The sequence below is a fragment of the Globicephala melas genome, chromosome 9 (assembly GCF_963455315.2).
Source record: "Globicephala melas chromosome 9, mGloMel1.2, whole genome shotgun sequence".
Classification (NCBI taxonomy): Eukaryota; Metazoa; Chordata; class Mammalia; order Artiodactyla; family Delphinidae; genus Globicephala; species Globicephala melas.
This window is the reverse complement of record NC_083322.1, coordinates 90,264,973-90,284,603: the sequence shown is the minus strand read 5'-3', so window position 1 is coordinate 90,284,603 and position 19,631 is coordinate 90,264,973. Positions and strand designations below refer to the sequence as shown.

At 42.1% G+C, this 19,631-nt stretch overlaps 1 protein-coding gene across 20 annotated transcripts in view; it reads left to right on the top strand.

Annotated features, from left to right (window-relative positions):
• Positions 1-19,631, top strand: part of NRCAM (neuronal cell adhesion molecule) — a 320,798-nt gene that overhangs the window by 142,031 nt on the left and 159,136 nt on the right. For all 20 annotated transcript variants that reach the window (XM_060304837.1, XM_060304827.1, XM_030871144.2 and 17 more), the window contains exon 3: positions 13,240-13,314. The gene's annotated coding sequence lies outside the window, so the exon portion shown is untranslated. The remainder of the gene's footprint in view (positions 1-13,239; positions 13,315-19,631) is intronic.

Here is a 19,631-nt window from a genome sequence, read left to right as displayed (position 1 = left end):
CGTGGGATCTTCCCGGACCGGGGCACGAACCCGTGTCCCCTGCATCGGCAGGCGGGCTCTCAACCACTGCGCCACCAGGGAAGCCCCCTCAGTTTATCTTTTAACTGTAGTTTACTTGCTGACTTGACTACATCCAAATGTGGCATGTTTTGACCCTACCTAAGATGTTGTGATGGGAGGGAAAGCGTTATTATTGACAGGAAGGGTATGGAAGGGAATGCTTTAAAGAAAAATTACTTTCTCAGAGAGTGAACTAATTCACATAAGAAACCACAGCTAGATGAAGAAAAGGACGTGATTACTGACTGGAAGCTGAGAAGCTCTACCCCTGTGCCACCCCCAGTGGATCAAGCCACTAATATCTGCTCTGAGCTATTGCAGTAGCCTTTTACATTGTTTTTCCTGTCTTTCCTGTGCTCCCCTGCAGCCTATTCTCAATGCAGCCTGTTTTAGCCTTTCAAATGGACCTCAGATCATGTCACTCTTCTTCTCAGAACCTCTCAAGGGCTTTCCAGTTCACTCAGAGTGAAAGCCAGAGGCCTTGCAATGATGTACCAGCCCAAGCTCATCTGGTACCCCATTCCGTCTCTGCTTTCATCTCCTGCTTTTGTCTCCCTTGCTCACTCCCTTCAGCCACCCTGACCTTCTTGGTGTTCTCAGACATGCAGACTCATACCTCAGGGCCCTTCCATGTCCCTGGAACTCTCGCCTTACCTGCAAAACCCTTCCCCAGTAGCTCTCACACTCACCTCCCTCAAAGCTGTACTCAGATCACACCTTCTCAAGTTTTCCCCTGACCATCATATTTAGAATGTCAACCCCTCCCCATCTCTGCCCTCCCATCCTCTCACCGTACTTTTTTAATTCGAACATATTCTGTTTATTGAATTATTTATCTTGCTTTCTACTTGTCTTCACCCACTAGAATATAAGCTACATGAGAGCGGGGATTTCTGCCTTGTTGATTCATTGCTTTCTCCAGCACCTGGGACAGTGCCTGGTACAGACTAGGTACTCAGTAACTTTGTCAGATAAACAAAATGGATCATGGAAATTTAACTGGGGAAAGGGAACTGACTTTCTCTAAAAGTGATGACAGTCTGGGAATCACATAATTTTTTAAAAACCTGAAAAGGAAAGAAATTTGATTTCTGCACAGCCCATGTCTACTGACAGGCATGTTTCCTGGGTGTGCCAGATAGTTGATTCAGAAAGAAAGGCCTTGGATGCCTTCAGTGTCATGCTTTAATGCAAATGATGCTGGGGATAGCAGTGAGAATAATACAAAACAAAAAGTGGGGGGGGAATTGAAAATGGAATGGTTGTTTTGCTTCCAGAGTAATGATTTTCAAAGCAAAGGACTTGAATAGGAAAGAAATTAACAAAAACTGTGTCTCTGAAAATGCAAACTTCATTTACATTCTGATCTGTGTGATTTTTCAAGCTCAGTGATCCAAGGTCAGAGGGCACTTGTATTAGCCTAGACCTTGCCTTGTTAGTTCACCTCTGACCAAACCTCTGAATTCCTTTTTAGGATGGTGGTGTTCCAATGACAATAAAACCAAGCTTTCATAACGCCAGTAACATTTATACAGCGCTTAGACAATTCCTAAATGAATTGTTCCCAGAGACCTTAGGCAATAGGTCAGGGTTATTAACTCCGTTTTGTACCCAGCGAGGAAGTGATTTGCGTAATGTCACCTGGTAAGCTATTGAATGCATAATTTGATTGCTTTATTTAGAAATAATGGTTCATTTAATACAGGGCATGTTGCATGAAAGATGACCTCTTTTTAAATGGACAACTTCATATTTGGACTTAACTTTGGTCAGTGACCTGGAACTAATAGTATTCAGGTTTCTGTAAGACCAGGGTTTCAGACTCTCAAGTTGGGAGGCTGATTTAGAGACCTGAGAGGTCTGCGACTCCCAAAGCCATTTTGGTATTGACCAGGATTAGGCCACTCAACTCAGATACTCCTAGGGAGAAATCTATATTGGTAGGCTTAGGTATGATTTGGGGTTCTACCAAGCCATAACTGAAATCCTGTTTGATTCCTTTGCTTTTTGTTTCGTTTCCTTTTTATGCTCAGAAAGTTCCCTTTGGCTCAAAAAATCAATACAACTAAGGTTGAAAATTAGTGCTTGCATAGACAACTGAGAAATGGAGGCACAGTCCTCATTTGGAGGTCCTGGGTGCTAGTCAATATTATGGAAACATCACTGAAGTGACATCAAAGTTGTATTTGGAACCCATTTAGTTTTGTTTCTGTTGTGGTTCATTCCTTTCTCCTTCCAGAGCAGTATTATGAAAAGACCTCAAATTCAGTTCAATGAGCATGGCAACTACTCAGGAAGTCGTGGGGAAGAGTAAAAGTGAGGGGACTGCTTGTGAATTCATGCCCGTATCAAGAAGAGACTAGAAAACTAGAGCATCTAAAGAGAAATTTGAAACAAAAAGGACTTGCCAACTTTGAAAACTGATAGCAAAAAGAAAGAAAAAAGAAATGTCTAGTCTTTATTCGAATGTTTCAAAGTTTTTCAAACCTCTTCTCATTTCATCTTTCTGGTGAGATAGGTTTAGTGCCAACAACAGCAAAAGATGCACAAATTATACTTTTAATTTTTAAAAAAAGATTTTCTCCCTTTCTTTTATGGGAAATGCATTCATTCTTCTATACTGTTCCTAAATCTGATTTACTGCATTTTCATCCCTTTCTTTACAATCTGACTTATTGTTTGTAACATCTGCTAAGAATATGAACTAGAGTTTTGATACCACTGGGCAACTTCATTGGGCATTTAAAACTTTGCTTTAAAATCAGAAGAATTTTGCACATGCAATTTAAAAATTATTTTAAAATTTGTAGGACCAAAGTGTAAATTGATAGAATGTAATTACTAGGTTTTAAATCAAGTCAGGTTAAATTTAAGGCTATGTCCCCAAAAGTGATAGTAGTAGAGACCTCTGCAAATAAGCCGTAGTTCCCAGCACCTATACAATCAAGGGGGCTTTGGTAGTTTATAATAAAATGTGGCTAAAGCATCCTTGGGAGCATTCTTCTGGCTATCTACATTGCATTCTTAAGGTAATTTAAGCAGAACAGTGAACTGACAGATCTGAATTGTATCATGACAATTTGGTGAAAAGGTGAATTGTGCAAATTATATGGGTCAAGTCTATACAACTTTCCTGAACTTTGAGAGATAGTCTGGGATGAACTATGTTGTTCAGGGGTCACACCAGCTCAACTACACAATCAAGAGTTTGATGCTTCCTTACCTCCTGTTTTTGTCCAGAATTTGAAATGCAGAAATGTCTGTCGCCTACTTATTGAATGTTTAAATCCGTGCACATTAAAATAGGCAGCATATGGCAAACCTGACTATATACAGAAGGTAGAGTTTTTTCCTTTTCCCTTATATATCTGCTCTTAGCACACAGCATTATGCCAGTCTGAATTTTTTTTCCCGTTCAACAGTGTATATCAGCACTGATAACCATATTTTAAAGGAAGAAATGCTGTGCGTTTGATTCTTTGTTCAAGTTCTTAAATACTAATCAAATTAGTGCAGTGTTTAGTTAACTGTCCCATTTGCACCTTACGTGTTAATGAAAGAAGCCCAAGTCATCACATTTTGTGAAGTTTAATACACTTCATTTCTTTGATCAAATGGTTTCCCTTTTTCCGCCAAAGTATCCACTTGAAACAGTATTAATCAAGTGTAGGCAACCTACTTTACCAGGCTTGCAAATTCAGGTGACTCACTTTTAATCAAATTCAACTTCATTAGTAGATTATAGAATAGAGAGACTGTGTTTTGATCAACACTAAAGAATTTTTAAAAAAGAGTGCTGTTCCTAATTTCTCATCTGATCATGATAATTCTTTGATATGTTAAATACTACCCTTCATCTGAAAGCTTCAGAGTTTCACCTGTTTTTATAACGGTATAGGAATTCACTTGTTTCTGGCCTCATTTTCAGTTGGCCATTTTAAAATTGTTAGAGCAGCAAAATAAATCTTATTTCTGATGAAATCATTCGTTTCCCACCCCCAGCCTCATTAAAGTGCATTCATGGGTTCCCAGGGTCCTTTAGGTAAAGACTGAAACATCTCCACGGCTCCGCACGGCCGGACCTCTGCCTGCTTCTCCAGCCTCCCTGGGGCCACTCCCCTTTCCCTCTGCTCTGCTCAGGCCACACTTCCTCCCAGCCCCGTTCATCACAACTCAGCTCAGTCATTCTTTCCTTCAGAAAGACCAGCCTCCTTGACGAAGCCAATTCCCATCACCACACACTAGGAGCTCCATGCATCTCTGCTCTGACAGCTTTTCAAAGTTGATATGTTATACTCATTTCTGTGATTATTTAATCAATATCTGTCTCCTGCAGTCTCCTAGAAGCTTCATGAGGGCAAGGAAGGGTCTGGTTTGTGGATATTTTCACTGTGTTTTCACCATTATATCTCTGGTGCCCAGTGTAGAACTTGGCAAGTGATAGACATTTAATAAACATTTGTTGAGTGTATGAGGAGATGAAGAAATAAGTGCTGTATGAGGGCAGGATTTTACTGTGCTCACTACTGTCTCTTCAGTACCTAGAACAGTGTCTGGGCCATAGTGGTTGCTTATTAAATATTTGTTGAGGGCTTCCCTGGTGGCGCAGTGGTCGAGAGTCCACCTGCCGATGCAGGGGACACGGGTTCGTGCCTTGGTCCGGGAAGATCCCACATGCCGCGGAGCAGCTGGGCCCGTAAGCCATGGCCGCTGAGCCTGCGTGTCCAGAGCCTGTGCTCCGCAACGGGAGAGGCCACAGCAGTGAGAGGCCCAGCGTACCGCAAAAAAAAATATATATATATTTGTTGAATAAATTAATGTTTTCCTGACTTTTCAAGGACACAGAGTGTATTGATGAGTGTAAGGTGTACTTTGAATTTTTTTTCTGGAAACTATCCTATTATATTCATTAACTTATGGAGTTAGAAGGAAAATCTATAACCATGTTTGTTTTAATTTTTATTGGAGTATAGTTGCTTTACAATATTGTGTTAGTTCATACTGTACAGCAAAGTGAATCAGCTATATGTATACATATATCCCCTCTTTTTTTGGATTTCCTTCTCATTTAGGTCACCACAGAGCATTGAGTAGTGTTCCCTGTGCTATACAGTAGGTTCTCATTAGTTTATCTATTTTATACATAGTATCAATAGTGTATATATGTCAATCCCAATCTCCCAATTCATCCCACCCCGCCTTCCCCCTTGGTATCCACACGGTTCTCTATGCTGTGTCTAGTTCTTATAGCCGTGGTTTTTTTATTGTGGTAAAATATATGTAACAGAATTTACCATTTTGAAGTGTATAGTTCAGGGGTAATAAGTCCACTCATATTGTTGTATGATCATCGCCGTCATCCATCTCCAGAACTTTTTCATCATCCCAGACTGAAACTACCCATTAACAGGAGCTCCCCATACAGCCTTGTGGTTTTAGACATTGTTTTTTGTTTGCCTTAGCATCTTTTCTTCCCATCACTTTCACATGGAAGTTTGATATGTAAAATATGTAAAAGTGAACTGCTTTTGCTTCTTGAATAGGGTTGGGTGCCTCTGTTTCATTCTGTATCTTGGTTGGTGGTAACATTATCTGGAGACTGTGTTCCAGGACAAGCATGCCCGGGAGAGATCGGGGTACCAGGGGCCACACTGGAGGACATCTGCCCACCCACAGGGTGAGAGCTTATCTCGCCCAATTTAACCTGGAATCATCTTGGTTCCCTCCTGTTCCTCACAACCTACTCTGCATATGGGCACGCGTGTGCACGTGCGCACGCGCACACACACACACACACACACATATACGGATATACATTCACAGTCACTCTCCTAAGACCGTGGGCTGCTTAAGGAATGGAGTCATGTCTTACCTGTCTGGGTTCCCAGAGGTCTGTAATATTTGTCGACCGATGTTTGTTTTCCACCCTGTGGATGAGTTCTGCTTTCTTCTAGGAAGGAAATGTGACAACCTCACAGAGTGGCGTATTTCACTGTCTAACCATCTTTACCACATTGCTCGTGGTGTGGCCCATGACCACATACATCAAAACCCCCTGGGGGTGCCTGTTAGAAAAGTGGATTTCCAGCCTCGCCTACTAAGAGATTCTCTCAAAAATTCTATTTTCTTTTTTTTCTCCCAAAAAATTTAATTTGCTTTTAATGAGTCAAAGAGATGGTGAATTTTAAAAGCTGAGGTTTTGGGCTTCCCTGGTGGTGCGGTGGTTGAGAGTCCGCCTGCCGGTCCGGGAGGATCCCACGTGCCGCGGAGCGGCTGGGCTCGTGAGCCATGGCCGCTGAGCCTGTGCGTCCAGAGCCTGTGCTCCGCAGTGGGAGAGGCCACAGCAGTGAGAGGCCCGCGTACCACCAAAAAAAAAAAAAGAAAAGAAAAGAAAAGAAAAAGCTGAGGTTTTAACCCACTACTTACTATGCTGCTACCATTTAAAAAAAGAAATTTTATTGGAGTAAAGTTGAGTTAAAATGTTATGTTAGTTTCAGGTGTACAGCAAAGTGAATCACTTATACACATACATATATCCACTCTTTTTTAGACTATTTTCCCATATACGCCATTACAGAGTATTGAGAAGAGTTCCCTGTGCTATACAGTAGGTCCTTGTTGTTTATCTGTTTTATATATACTAGTGTGTATATATCAATCCCAATCTCCCAGTTTATCCCTCCCTCCCTTTTCCCCACTGGTAACTATAAGTTTCAAAAACTCTATTTTCAGTCTTCCCTGTGGTCTAGGTACAGTGTTATTTTTTATACCATCATGTAAATCTTTGGTATTTGTTTGGTTTATATTTAGGGAAGTTGAGAAATAGTTTCTCACTATCTGCAATATAAAATTTTTAGGACCTTCGTATATTCATTGACAGTTTAACCAGCCTCCTTTATGCTTTTTCTTCCCTAAACAAAGTAAAACACTGTTACTTTAATTGTCTTTAAGAGGACTTATTTAATATCCTTTAATCACTTTTGCTCTACTGCTCTGCATGGACTAATATTATAAAATTAAACCTACGCCTCTTAGATTATAGACACAGAAAAAGGACCAACGAGGAACAGATTTAGTTTAAAGTTTCTATTGTGTTTATGACATGCTGACGCTGATAGAGCAGAGCTAGCTGTTGGAACAATCCCCTAAATTGTAGAAATGTCACTGAATTAGAGTTCCTTTCTAACTCATATCACGGTCCAGTGCTAGTAATGTAGACCATTTATTTGCATGGAGGGAAGGCTCTCTACCTGTCACCCTTCAGGAACCCCCACTGACACAGGCCAGGCCATGTGATTTCCAAAGTCACATTGGGCATTGACATCCAGCCAACAGTGGAGAGATAAGAGGTGTGGGAAACACACACTTGCTTCCTAAACATCTGGGCAAAGAAGTGATACATGTTAGCTCTCTTACATCTCAAGGTCTTGCCCAGATACAAGGGGAGCTGGAAATGTAGACCCCGGACAGGAGCTTCTCCCTCACAGCCCCTCTCCGTGACAGAAGGGACAATGGCTCTTTGGTGAACAGCTAGCAGTACTCCCACTGGATCTCTAGGTTTCTACTTCTAGTTATTCCTCCTATAAAACCATGAAATGTGCCATGTCCGAGGTACCATGAAATGTTCCAGTAATGTATGTGACAGCATGATGGCCAGTGCACTGACAGACGGTAAGATGGCATTTATCCAGCATCAGTGTAATTTGCCCACTGTTGGTTGTTTGCACCAGTTTACAAGGTAGCAGATGACGATGTCACTTGAAACACTCAAAAGCTTCTGGGGATGGTCCATCTTCAATCTGTTTAATTTGATTTATCAAGGGACCAGTGGTTTCATTTCTCTGAATGGTAAGGGCGGATGCACACTGGTTCACCTGCAAGTCTCCCATCAGGATGGATCCCTGCCTTGCGCCACCCTGACATTGAAGAGGTCATGGAGCTGGTCCCAAGTCCCAACAAGTTGATTGGTCTTGCAAGAGTACGCTGAACTTGATGCTAAACTTGGGATTAGAAGTCGGCACTCCGTGTCCCCAGAAGCCCCGCCAGCCAGGTTGTGGTAGAGGTGGGCCCCTCTGGGCGCCATCTCTTTGAGGTACTAGCTGGAGAACCTGCTTTATTTCAGACCATACTCTCTGCTTTTTGCAATGTATTTTGTTTCATAGGCTGCTGGAACGGGGAGAACCGGCTTTCAAGATGATTTTGGCTTTTTGCCATGCCAAGCTGAATTAGGCTGCTAGATGACAGGCATACCCCAGAGAAACCAAAGATCAATGCCAATTTTAATAGGGTTGTTTGTTTATCCTTTTCTCTCCAGTTAATAAGTATGAATGAGCCCCAGATTCAGTCCAAGAATCATGTCAAAGGCAGGAAGTTAAGAAAAAAAAAGAAGAGTTTGGGAGTTAGTCCATGATTTACTACTGAAGTTCTGTTAAGACCAAAGATTAAAAATAACTTGGTAAATTACTATCATTTCCTCATGATAAAAGCACAAAACACTTTTGCGTGAGACATAAATACATACCAGTGCAGGTGTATAAATATATCGTTACGTGTAAGGTTTTCAGAATTGGTGTTCAGAAGTGTTTATCAACTATATTTATTTTTTAAGAGTATAAACAGGAAATAATTGTCACAGTTGAAAACAGAATTGGCTTGAGGAGTCAGATGCTTGATATTTTGATGTAGTCTACCCCAAAGGGTAGATTATCATCACTAAGGCCAGTTTTTAGAAATCAACCCCACAGCAACTAAAGAGCAAGCATTTTTAATGTCCTCACAATTGTGCCAGAGAGTATAAACTAAATGAGATTTTGAGCATTTTTGCTCGCTGATACTTTTTCCTAACAGCGTTTGCCACATAGATTTTTGATTGTATTGAAGGTTGTGGATCCTCATTTGAAAATAAACAAACAAATCCTGCCAAAAATTAATGCCAATCAATAGTTCGATTTATTTTGGAGCTCTTAGGAATTTTATGATGTTATTTTTCTATGAGCGGCTAAGACGAGTATTCACTTTCTTGAATTGTAGAAAGTTTTTAATATTATACTTACGCACCATTGAATTGTTTTTATTTTAATTGTTTTACTGTGTGTACCATGGCCTTTGGGTTTGTTACATTTTTCACCTAGATGTTATTCATCTTTTCTGAGGGCGACTTTTAAATGGCATCAGATCTCACCTTGACCTTTTGACTTAGGACTGGGTTTATTTAATCGGATAAGTTGATTGTATTTTGGTTTAAAAAAATTTAATGTTACTTTGTTATTGGGAAAATAATCCTTCGCAATGATGTATTATCCTGTGCCGTCGACCTAAATGTTTCAGGGCAATGAAAGGCCATTGACACAGTTGTCAAAGCAAGAGTAACGAATGTAGCAAACAAACATTCATTCCCTAGAAATGTTTGGCATAATTGCTGACATGGTAATAGTTAGTACATAGTCTTTTGGTGGTCTTTGCAAAGGCTTGAGGGCTTACATCATCACAGGGAGGTTAAAAATGAGGCTTTCAATAATACACATAAGCAAGGATGAAATCATTTTCCCACATGATGCGTATGGGAAACCATACCTATGCGAAATTACGTAATAAGTGTTCTTTTTAGGGTGTTTTGCCCTGGATTGAATTATTCTGAAAACGATTCAAACTTATCAAAAGAACCACATTCCTTTGCCTCCTCTTTAAAAATCCGTGTTCAAAACATCTTCCATACCATACCCAGTAGTATTTTCATACTTGCCCCTTTGTGAGACATTATTAGTAAACAGTGTACTTGCCAGAGGGACATAGAAATGCTAGTGCAGCAGGTGTCGCTGAAAGCAGGGAAGCATAGGCCATGGGGGTGGGGGGGTAGTACCAGCTCAGGGCTGCGGGGACTTCCCACTCCCAGCTGCTGAGTTTCCCCATTTGGGTCCTTCCTGTAGGTTTTGACACCGTGGACCAAGGTGTGGTCCCCCTCTTGACCCTTTTATTTCTGGCTCCTTAGTTCTGGCTCTTCCACTCAGTCTGACCACTCTTTCTGAGAATTTCCTGCTCCCCTCTAACTGCATCTCGGTAGCATCCGCAATCCCAAGTTTGTCCTGTCCTCTCTCAAAAGCCGCAGGAGGAAGTAGAAAAAGCCCGAGTTTGGAATTCAGACAGAAGTGGTCTTGTGTTCCAAACGTATGACTTGCCAGTTGTGTGTCGAGGGCCATTAACTTCACCTCTCTGTGCTTCAGTTTCTGCCTCTGTGTCAAAGCAATAATGATGCTTATAGAACTGGTGCATCACCTGCGTGTCTGGGACACAGTGTAGCCTATTACATGTTAGTTCTCTTAGGTCTTCCAGGTAAAAGTTATAGTAAAATTCATTTTATTGACCTGTGTCTTTACTGGACTCTCTCCCCAATATCTAGCAGTAGCCTCCGGTCAGCTGTGATATAGATTTTCAGCAACAGCTCCCCAGCAACGTGGTGTGGGTGTTTCAGACACAGTGAGGGTACCAAATAGGTGGGGTGAAGATGCCTTTAAAGGGGTCAGTTCGGCAAACTCAAGCACTCTCTAAGTTTCTGTTGATTTTGCCATACACAGAAATTTGTTTTAGCAGAGCCTTTAAGAAGGTAGGAACAGGCTACCTTTTGAGTAGCGTAACTGTCTTACCAAGATGATTTGGAGATAAAGGATTGTGGTGTATTTTGGCCAGAGGACCCAATAATGCTTATCTTCTGCTCTACCTCTGTGGTACCCAAAGGAGATGCTTGTAGTGAGGACATTGACAAAGCAAGACGAAATACAGAGGCATTAGAAGCTGCAGCCTCGATCTTGAGTCCCCCTGCAGAGCTCTGTTACTCTAGGCTAGAAGAGGCAACAGGCTCCGTTCCCCTAGGTGAGTAATGGCCTGGAAGCAATACCCATTAAGTAGGGCTGATTCCTTTAAGCCCAAACCAGTGTCAGACATTAACACTGCAATGTGGAGAGGAAGACTAATGAAGGCCCACATCCCATAACAGAAAGAAAGGATTCAGGAGGACAGGTTTCCTTAGTGTCAGGCCTGGCACTGGGCTACCCCACCTGCCTCAGGTCCCGGGCAGGGCCCGAAGCAAGTGGAGCTGCCCTGGGGGAGAGAGATGCAGAAAGATGGAGAGATGGCTAGGTGGAGGGGAGAGAAACTAGACCCCATCCACATGCCGACCTGATCAAGTTCCACCTCGAAAGGTGTACTCATATTAGGATAATGAAAAGTCATAAAATCATTCCGTTAGTGAAATTAGATTATTATTATTTTTGCAGTAGCATTGCATGTCTTGACCAAATCAATGTTCCTATCCCTACATCAGTGTTCCATCTGTGTTTTCTGATTCATCTTGGGGGTGGGCTTTGAGAAGAGCCAGGGGTTACCCCTACAAGCCAAAAATCTTGTATGTTGGTGACTGAAACATCCCCAAAGCAGCCTCCCTTTCCAATCTCTATTCTCTTGGGCAGTTACACTACTGACAACTGTTCTTTCCTCTTGCCTAATACCCCCAGTAGGCCTGCATTGTTCTCAAGTTCAAGTTCAGACTTGTCAGTTGGTTGGTGCTCAAGGCCCTTTGTACTCTGGTAGCGTATGACCTCAGTAGCCTCCCCTCTTGGCCATATACCCGGACTCCCACCATCACTGTGCCTGTAGCTCCATTGCTCTGCTGGTGTGGACATACCACCCACTTGGTCATTGCCGTTCCTTTGTTTCTGCCCTTCCCTCAGAATGCCCTTTCTACCCACCTGTAAAGTTTAACTCAAGCCTTGTGTCCTGTGGAACGCCTTCCTTGATGCCCCCTTGTAGAATCAATTGTTCTTTTGTGGTTTCATAGTATACTCTATAGATACTGCATTGTATGGTGGTTGGTGGTAGTTCTGGTTTTCCCATCAGTGCATGGACTGCGATCCCTTATGTAGGAAACATGTCTTATTTAATTCCCGTTTTCTTATCTGTATTTATCCAGTCTATTGACAGATACATATGAAATGTTCAGTATATTTGGTTGAATTGTTTTTATTGTAGAAATAGCTTCAAATCCTTGTAGACTCTTTCCTACACACCTGTAGAGATTTTGTAAGTGGGAACTAAATGACAAGGAAAGAAAACCTCATTTACCCTAAAATTGGTTTTAATTCCATGCGAGGATCACTAACCACTGCAACATTAGCATTTTGTCCTGATAAAATGTCATTGCGGCAGATCCAGTGAGAATCGATGGAGTGGTTTTACATGTAATTAAGATAAAGCTTTTCGCAACTGAATACAGAAGATATTTTGTAACACGTGCCTAAACTAAAGCATCTGAGATGAGGACATATCTTTTGATTTTAGTAATAGAATCATTTTGCAATTGATAGTTGTCTTCATATTTGAGTGCAGCCAGGAATTCCTGAATTGACACTTGTTTCTCTTCTCTGAAAGATTTCTCAGAGGTTGATAGTATGACTTCTGTTTCCAAAAGCCCAAAGTCCCAAAAGCCACAAATCCTCTTTTAGCAAACCATGGGTGTCCCTGAACTGGTTGTCTCAAAAAAAAAAAAAAAGAAGAGAGACCTAATGTACTCAGCTGTGACTGTTTTCCTCCCGGTCTGTGCTGTCCTTTGCTGGCTATTTCTCAGCTGGAATATTTGCAAAGGAAACATTCAGGCTGAGGAGAGGAGACTTGGAGATGGTCAAGCTCTGGACTGTCCATAGCTGGCCCTTTGTCACAGCCCAGGTGGGTCTTCTCTGCTCTACGCTGCACCCATCATTTCTTTGTGACCCTCATTGAAAACTTGGGACCTTTCAAACAGAGAAGATTTCCTACTCTACTAAATAAAATACTTCAATAATAATAATAATAGTCACACAATATGGAAGTATTTTAGCCACGCTATACACATGCATTACCAAAAAACCCTCTATTTCCATAAACTGAAGAAAGGCACCAGGCGTGACTCTCTCGATTGGGATCCATTAATGGGATGGTCACCAGAGTTTTAGTCACTTCTCTGCTGTCACTTTTGATTGAAACCAGCAGAGATGTGTTTTGGCAAATCTATTCATAATTTGTCTTTCCTTGTAGGGCTCCCCCTGTAATTGAGTTTCCCATCAGGGAGTCAGTTGGAGTTAATGTATGGACAATCTGCTGTGATTGACGACGAATGTCTTGTTAACATTCTCCCCTCTCTTCCACCCACAGAGCAATGCCAAGACTTTTGGTTTAAAGAAGTCAAAAGAAGAACAATCCCTTCAAATAAGAAGATCTTCCTCAAAGGTAGGAGCTTATCTTCTTAAAAGGTTTGAATTAGTAATTGGTTCAAGAAGGGAATTATACCATAAAATGTTGTGTTTATGTAATAGTATCGCCATGTTTAATACTGTCCATCCAGAGAGTATGATGAAAGACAGCGAGTAGGGATAATGGTCGCAGAAACATGAATCATACTGCATGTCAGAGAGGATGGATCAAATACACAGGGAAGAAAACCAGCTCTTCACGTCTTTTCATAGTAATACGATTTTTGTTTTTCTAAATCATGAATTGTACAAAGTTCAGAAAATAGATAGCAGAATAAAAGCATTGCTAGTAAACAATAGGTTTCTGATGGAATGAAAGATTTAAAACGGTAAGGAATTATTTGTAAGAAAGTTTTCTTTTTGATTCAATCATCTATCAAAAATCTCCTGAGAACATATTGTCCAAGTAATACAAAAGTCTGTTTGGAAAGTTTCAGTGTTACTTTGATACAGGCTTTCTGCTTTGTAAATCTCTTTCCCACCCTAGTCCAATTTATATCATTTGAATTATCAGCTCTAGAACAGACTCTGCCAGGCCAATGATGCCTTCTCAAAGGCCATTGAACTTGATGAAAAATATCTTACTTGACGATCTGGAACACAGTTCAGACAACTGTATCTCACCCAATAATAGCTTCCTTAAGGAATTTATGAAAGCATGATTGTTCAGCAGTTAGGTCTCTTATCTCATAGGTTTTATTTAACAAGTAGAGTCCCATGGAATTTAATTAAGAAAAGAAGATTGTAGGCAAGATTTTGAGGTAGTAAAATCTTACAAGATGTTGTCCCTTGTCCTTGAGAAGTCTGAAATTGATCCATCCATATGTTGTTTTGTATTTTTCATGCCTCAGTTGAATTTGCTTCCGTTATGTTGTACTGAAACTAAATGTATATGACTAACTAGTTTTTGTGATGTTTCAAAATCACGCCAGAAATCCCCAGATCAGTAGCCTGGAAACTAAGGAGGCTGCTTTGTGAATCAAATAGCACACGTTTTTGTTCTGCTTGGAGAGTTCTCAAAGTGAAAATGAGTAAAGATTAGCAACATTGCTGAGTTAGATAATTTTGACCAATACCGAAAGAGCCTGAATGTTGTATGAATGGCTCTTTTAATTGAAAGCTCCCTCGTCAACGGAAAATGACTGATAAAGTTTTGATATACCTAGACATACCTCCTCCAACAAGTGTCCGTATTTCATAAAATAAATACACCTGCAAGGTGAGACAACGTGAGAGACCCCTCCATTCTAGCAGGGACGTGGAAGTTTGCCTACACTGAACCACAGTTGTTAGGAACTAAGAATTAGTAGTAACAGTGGTGTCAGCACACACTTTCCACATCCTTGGACAGCAGTACCATAGAAGTGAGTACCGCTTCCACAAGACTCTTAGGCAAGCAAAGCTTTTTACTAAAAGAGAGAGTTTGTGCACAAGAAAGAAGGCCAGCTCCCTGAGTAGAAGGGGCAAGTTGCTTTTATAACAATAGAGAGGGCTGGTCTCATGATCACTGATAATTTCCACAAATTGTCAAACTTCTTGATCGGCAGCAGGTGGCTCCGTGGTGGCTGGCAGGAATAAGGAGTACTTCTTTGCGGGGAAAGGAGCGCGGCAGAATTTTCTGCAAGAAAGTACCGGAACGGATAAGGATAAAGTTTATAGTTGAGTCTTGTTGCAACTAGGTATACTCGTGAGTGTGACAGAGATAAGGTTCATCTTTTATTCCTGCCAGCCTGGTTTTTGTCTATGGGACTCAGGCCCCCAGGACCTTTGTTCTTTAGCTTCCAAGGCCTATTTTGCTCAAAGCCGTTCCCTGGTCCTTTTCCAAAATGGCTGTACTCTTGTCTTCCTGTCTCAGTGGTAAGTAAAGTGGCCTACCCATAAAACACCAGCACCAGCAGTAAGTGATAGCAGATTCTTCTGTAGATAGCATGTTGTGTGACACTCAGGAGAGGTAGGAAGACCAAAAGACCAGGAGCTTATTTGTAAATGGTGGTTTCTAGTGAAAGGGGGAATATACACAAAGACAAGGCAAGCACAGGGGCCGCTGGGAAGGTGTGCGTGGTGCCCTTGTAAGGTGGCAGCAGTGGGGCTCCATAAGGTGATTCCTCAGGGAGTTTTCCTGGCTGGTTGCATTATTTTCTCATCCATTCACTGCATGAGAGTTCTTTGACTTCAGATCTCTGTCTTCTAGGGCAACAAGTGAAAAAGTTCAATTCTCCCTTTCTCGGTACATTCTTCTCAGTTATCTTCTCGGCTGCACTTTTGTCAGATGACTACAGTGAACTTTTAGTCGTTAGGCTCTAGCAGAGCCACAAAAATATCTCATTTTATCTTCATGGAGGATTTCATCTGGTGGAAACTAAACACTGACTGCCTTCCTGTGTCTCTCCCTTGCCTCACAAAGACGCCCTGGAACTTCCTGAAACTCTAAAGCACACTTGTATTCAGAACGTCCTCGGGCTATTCAAGAATTCGGCCTCTGACATTAGAATAGAAAGCGTTTTGGAAACTACTTAGAGTTTTCAGTAGGCTTTTCCATGTTCGCTAGCGGGCTGTGGTATCCGAAAGATGTGGGCAGCCAGAGCCATGGTTTGCGAAGCCTCACCACACCCCACATCCCTCTGTCTGGAAAGTGCTACCCCTCCCCGTGTCCAGTTGCATGTGAAAACTGCGTTCGCGTTCACCAGCAGCACTAATGTGTAAGTTCTCTCCAAGGAAAATCTGCCTTCTACCTGACTTGAAAACCCTGAGCTGAAATGTAGGGACAGTTAATGGTGGAATTGTTATAAGCAACCCGAGTTGCAGGGGGCACCCCCCAAAATCACTCTGAATACTGGTTTTCTGCTCTCGCTGCGCTTAGGTAGGTTGGGTCCTGGTTGTAACCGTGATGAGTCTGAAGAAGCGTCATGCCCGTGCTGTGCCTTAAAGCACGTTCCCATTAGGCAAGGTGTAGAAGAGGGAGAATCTGGCAGGTTATTGGAGCTACTTAATGATTGTTTTTGGTTGATGATTTCAAAGTTGTTCTCTCCCTTGGACTCGTGGTACTAACTTTTTTAAATGATGCAGATGTCTTAGGAGACTGGTAGTTCTATTCTGAGTAGATAACAGTAAAACTGGTAACAGTGAAAAGACTTCCTCTTATGACTAAGTTGATTTGTAAATGAGAATCAGTATTTAAACAGTAGTCCAGCTGGGACTACTGTTTTGGATACTGTTTGACAGTATAGAGATCTATCAAAATGTTGTCCTACAGGATCATTTTAAGGCTTATAAGTTTCATTTCGTGTTTACTCGACACCAGACAAACCTAGGAGACAAACGTCATCCACAAAAGGAATACTCGCCTACGGAACTAGAGATGAAAAGCTCATCAATAAAAGCAATTACCCTGAATAAATAAATAAATAAAAGCAATTACCCTGGGAAGCCCAGAACTTCCGAAAACCAAGACAGGGACGTAAATCTAAGCAAAGGGTTTTATACCAGTTAAAATTGGGGTATTGAATCAACTAGAAAACCGGAACAATCTTTTCTGATACTTATTAACTTCCTCCGTCTTCCCCTGACCTATGATGAGGGCAAGCTCTAGCTTTCCACTCAGTGACAGCATCTCCAGAAATATTACTGAGCTTGGACCGTCCCTCCCCTGTGGTCCCGGCAAACTTCTTCGTGGAATGACAGCTCACTAACAAAGAGCAGCATTCCTGGAAGCCGAATGAGAGGGGATGTAGGTTCTTTCCTTCCATCCCGGGGTACTGCTCAGTTTTCCATTTCTGTATGGAGTCTGAGTAACACCCTGTGACCTGGAGTCAGATGGAAGCATGTGAAATCCCATGGACAGTGTTTCTGTAGGGAGGTTGAGTTATAATACACTTCCTGATCTTTATCTCTGAGTCATTACGGCATCCATGATTGAGATGCCTCTGTTGATCAAGTCCCTTCGGCCCCTTGCATCCTGTCCTCGTGATTCTTATGGGACACAACCATTTTCCTCTGGAAATCCACCCTATCTGCCTCCCACTGCTGCGGGCTGCTCAGTTTGGTAGTTGTCTCCGGAAGAGCTGTGGAAAGGCGTCTGAAGAAAGACATCAGCATCCTCTGTTGGGAGATAGTGGGAGGTGGGTGAGAGAGTGATGGGAAGGGTGGCATTGTGTCCTGTGGCAGTAGCAATCAGTGCTGGTAGTCAGTAGAAGGAATTCTGCAACTTGCATGCATCCCTCCCCTCTCCTCCCACTGTGGTCCAGTGGGGAGAAATACCTGTTTTGGGACTAGAAGGAGGACATTGCCTGAGTCACCCCAGTACTGGATATGTGTAGCGACTTAGCATTTATACACCAAAGGGCTGATGGGATTATCTTTACAACAGATACTTACTGGATCGGATTTGTTTTCCCTGCTGCACTTTTGGCTTGCAGCTTTTAAATGCTTTCTAGGTCATCAGAATTAGAACTGGTGACAAGATAAGGCTGGATCAGGGGAACACGAACTTTAATGTGCGGGGGCTCACTGAAGGGCTGGAATTGGACCACCAGAGAGGGGAGCCACTGCCCTGTGACCTTGGCTCCCAGCAGTAAAACCGCTACTGAAATAACTCTGCCCCTGGGAGCACATTTATTCAAAATGATCATAGTAAAGGGCATCCCTTATTCATTCCGAATTATGATATTTACGTTCAGCATTCTCATTATCAAATCAATATTTTGCTCCCCCTAACCTACTGAGTGAGATGCTCTGAGTGTTAACAGTACTGGAAAGCCTTAAATGCTCAGGTCCACAGAACTCTGAACACACAAAGGTAGGTTTGTGTGCCCAGGTTCTGAAGGTGCTTTATCAGATCCCTTCCTCCCAGCATCTGGACATTTCTTCCGGGGCTGCTTCTGGAGGGAGCCAAATCCTGGCAGGACCGTTATCTAGGGAACTACCCAGGAGGAAAATGAAGCCCAGTGTGGATCAGAGGCCAGGCCCAGGCCCCTGCTGGGAATGCAGTGTGTTGCCGTCACATCTGAGTGCAGACACAGATGCTTGGACTTTTTTTTTTTTTTTTTGCTTTGCTTTGTTGTGTTTTATTTTGTCTTTCGTGACAGCAATTCGTTTTGTAAGGCAAAGGAAAAAAAAGCTCTTAGAAGGATTCAAGTTTTCATATCTGCAGAAGGCATTTCTACAGCTTTTGTCAAACTTAGCTGGTCTGTAAAGCGTCTTTGTTTCTGGTTGACTGTTGCAAAAAGCAAGTCCATAAACTAGCACGCATCCAGGAGAGAATGATTTCTATTGAACGAGTCGAGTGGGATATGGTGCATGGGGCCAGTCCTGAAAAGGGTTTTGTTTCTTGCAGCATGGTGGAAATTCACATTCATATTGCTGCTGTGCGTTTGTTAGCAATGCACGGTGAAACAATGGGGCATGCCAGCCGACTGGGCGGTGTTGATTAATGCATTCCTTGGACGTGTTGATTAATGTGTTCCTGCGATGCCTCCTCAAGCCGAGGCTGCACCTGAGGTGTGCGGGATGTGCCGTCTCACCGGCTGTGTGTCGCTCACGTGGGCCCATTTGCACATGGGTCTTCCGGGTGTATATTTCACACCAGCGCCTTTGTAAATAAAACCACAGATCGAGGAGATTTTTTACAGGAATATTCTCCTCTGGCAGAAGTGTTCTATGTTAAATCTAGCAGGAACTCTATAAAACTGTGAGGTTTGTAGAAGGAATGGTCTTCCAGCTAAACGTAAATCCTTGATGCCATCTGTCTGTCCTATGGGCAATCCTGCCCTGACTTTCATTTTTCTTCTTCTCAAAGTTTTTGTAAAGAAAAAAAAAAGCAGAAAATACCTATGGAGTACAATTTTCACTTGAATAATACAGAAAGAGTTATGCAAAGGGCCAACCCATTAGACATTTGGTGAACTTGGCAACTTAATTGGAAATCCACTCTTCCCAGAGGCAGGGATTGCCATCATCCGGGCCAGGGTAATTCTGTTTCCAGTCAGCTTCATTCAGGGTTGTGACGTTTCTTGCTGTATTATGAATTCCCATTAAACCACTTTTTTTTTCGTAGCTTGTTTCCAAAAAGTCTCATCTTGATGGGGTTCTGCTTGTCTGACGGTTTGAAAAAGATTTGTGTTTGAGAGTTTTTATTTGTTTAGTATCTCATACTTGTTATTTGAGACATAAGAATTCTACTGCTACTTTTAAAACTTCCTGACCCCAAAATTTTCAGCAAGATGGCAAAAATGATGAGAAAGCCATGTTCTAAAATGGTGCGAGAAGGTTTGAGCATCAGAGAAGTGATCCAGCAGT